Source organism: Sceloporus undulatus, chromosome 2 (genome assembly GCF_019175285.1).
Source record: "Sceloporus undulatus isolate JIND9_A2432 ecotype Alabama chromosome 2, SceUnd_v1.1, whole genome shotgun sequence".
NCBI classification, from domain to species: Eukaryota; Metazoa; Chordata; class Lepidosauria; order Squamata; family Phrynosomatidae; genus Sceloporus; species Sceloporus undulatus.
Window position 1 is genome coordinate 131,906,343 of NC_056523.1, and position 2,845 is coordinate 131,909,187.

Consider the following 2,845-nt stretch of genomic DNA (forward strand, 5'->3'; position numbering starts at 1 on the left):
AACTTACAGCGCTTTATAAATAAAGGTTAATAATAATAATAATAATATTGTGCAGTATGGAAATGTGCCTATTCCCCTAAAGGCCACAGTTGTAATGTATTTGGTATTAGTCAAAAGACCTAAAAAGAAACCTCAACAATATTAAAAATAGGTTCACATTTGACAGTTATTAAGGAGGAGTCACTGAAGTTCACTTAGGAACAGAATAAATGTTACTGCACATGATAAGTCAGAGTTTTCGGGAGGTGTGGCTCAACTTCAATAAGCTATATGCTAACACATACAACCCATTCACTTTCACTTTGCTCCTCCCAGCTACAGTGACCACAAAATATATTGAAAATATACTGTGTGAGCACACAGACAGAGGACATGTAATACTCCAGATGCTGTTGTTGATTACAACTCTCATGATTTTTCAGCATCGACTGCATGTAGGGATGATGGGAGTTGGGCCACACATTCTCCATTCCAAATGTAGTACACTCATCCTTCCACATTTGCTGGGGTTAGGGGCACAGGACCCCTGTGAATGTAGAAAACCTCAAATAACACAATGTTTTTACCTGAGAGAACACCTCTCTAGCAATCTCTAGTGCAGTTCTGGGATCCACATATGCCAGACATTGACCAAAGAATTGCACTGGAGGAGCTACACATGCCTAGTGGAGTGTTCTCTCTAGAAATCTCTAGGTCCTTCAGTGCGACTTTTGGTTAAAGTTGACCACAGAGTTGTGCTGGAGGACCTAAAGATTCCTAGAGAGAACATATTAATAAAATCTGTGACTAATCAAGTCCACAAAAGTCAAAGCCACAAATGTGGAGAGAAGAATGTATTTCATTTAGACTAAGATTCCTAGCTTGTCAATCCCAAACAAGCTAGGAATCGTAAGCCAAAAAAAAAAAAAAAAAACTCTCCCAAAAAACCACCTTGCCATTCTGACTTACCAAGAACACTACAAACCAGGAGCCTCAGTTCACACAACATGCTAAATAAAATTTGAAGGCACAGAACAACAACAAAGAACTTTCATGCCAGCATTCTCTTGAAGATGCCAGCCACAGATGACAACGAAATGTCAGGAATAAACTCTTCTAGAACATGGCCACACAGCCTGAAAAACCCACAGAAAACAAACAACAAAGAAGTTTTTTTAAGAGTCATGGTGGCAAGGAGGAACCAAGTGGGAACGAAAAGGCTGTGTGCACCAGTGCACAGGTCTTCACAATATACCCGAACTTTTTATCTGACTGTGCAAGAAGTTGTTATACTGAGAGGGGGGAAAAGCAATCTTACAGCAACATTATTTTAAAATACTCACCTCCACAGGGCTGAGCTGAAGAATTTTCTCTAAGCACTACACGAATGCCCACATCTTCAAAAATGATCTTCCATTTTTCTATTATATTTATTGAATTATCCTGGTAAGCGGAGACAGTATTGAAAAATTGAGTTTAATGACTGACATTGGAAAGTTAGATATGACATTATATTAATGGATTTAATATTTCGATGCTAACAGCACATTAGATTTAAAAAGAGTCTAATGTACGTAAGTGTACATACCGTACTAGCATCATTAAACACAGAGAGTTCAATGGATCCTTGGAAGTCTTGCTCCAGAACAGACTTCAAACATTCATCCAGCCAGCACTCAGCATTGTAAACTGGCAGAATTACAGACTAAAGTGAATAAGAAAACATAACACAGCATCAGGCAAAATGCATCACCATTGTTTATTCTATGATTCACTAATAATAACCATGAAACAATAACACAAAGTACTTTTCTTCTACCCACATCATGAAAGATAGCCAATAACATCTGGGGAGAAGATACAATCCTTTTCCCTGGAGTTGTTTTTTTAGCCCTTATTATCAGTAATAATTGTTGTCATGTGCCCTCAGGTCATTTCTGATGGTGACACCAAGGAAAACCCATTAAGAGGGTTTCTTGGCAAATCTGTTCAGGGTGTGTATGCCTGTCTTCCTCTGAGGCTGAGAGAGTTGTGAGTTTCCCAAGATCATCCAGTGGGTTTCCATGGTTGAGCAGGGATTTGAACCCTGGTTTCCCAAGTCATAGTGCAATGCTCAAATCTCTAGAACAGAGTGGCTCTTGCAGACTCGGGGCAGCCATGGCTTCCTTGATGAAGTCTGTCCATCTGGAATGCAGTCTTCCTCTTTTCCTGCTGCTTTCTACTTTACTAAGCATTATTGCCTTTTCTAATGAGTCTCAGGATATGGCCAAAGAGCCACAGTCCCCATTTAGTCATCTTGGCTTCTAGGAAGAGTTCAGATTTGAGTACTTGCCTCTTTTCCAGAGAAGCAGTAGTTAGCAGAACTCTAATAGGAGTGGGTTTCATCATGTGCCCCTCCAGAGGTTGTCAGACTACAACCCTCAACATTCCTCATTACTGACTGTACCAAATAGAGCTACTGGACCTACAGTCCAACAACATCTGAAATGCTACAATCAAGCTTAGGGAAAGCATTTCTTCCCAAGCAACATACTGTGTTTTGAAAACAATCAGATGGAAAAGATTTATTTATACTTCTGGTGTCTTAAAACAAATTTTAAAAGTAATGGTGGGACTATGTTTATGATGAGCAGCTCTTGAGCACTTAACTAGGCCTCTGTCAGAAACACAGAAATGTTTTTCACATCAAGGTTTAAATATACACTACTAATGGAACTTGTTCCCATCATATTAATCAATCTAGAACACACCCAGTCACAGAGCCAAGTTTCAAAATTAACACCAGGAAAGTAGACTGGAGCCTAACAAACACTTTGGCGGGTTATAGACCGCCCATTTGGGGCAGTCTGCACCTGCCCCTTTCCCC

At 39.8% G+C, this 2,845-nt stretch overlaps 1 protein-coding gene and 1 long non-coding RNA gene across 6 annotated transcripts in view; one reads left to right on the top strand and one right to left on the bottom strand.

Moving 5' to 3' along the window:
• LOC121921007 overlaps window positions 1-1,686 on the bottom strand; it is a 3,828-nt gene extending 2,142 nt beyond the window's left edge. The window contains exons 1-2 of the long non-coding RNA XR_006101819.1: window positions 1,568-1,686; window positions 1,323-1,422 (exon numbers count right to left, since the gene is read on the bottom strand). This is a non-coding gene — a long non-coding RNA (uncharacterized LOC121921007). The remainder of the gene's footprint in view (window positions 1-1,322; window positions 1,423-1,567) is intronic.
• Window positions 1-2,845, top strand: part of B3GNTL1 (UDP-GlcNAc:betaGal beta-1,3-N-acetylglucosaminyltransferase like 1) — a 325,750-nt gene that overhangs the window by 43,893 nt on the left and 279,012 nt on the right. The window lies entirely within an intron of this gene.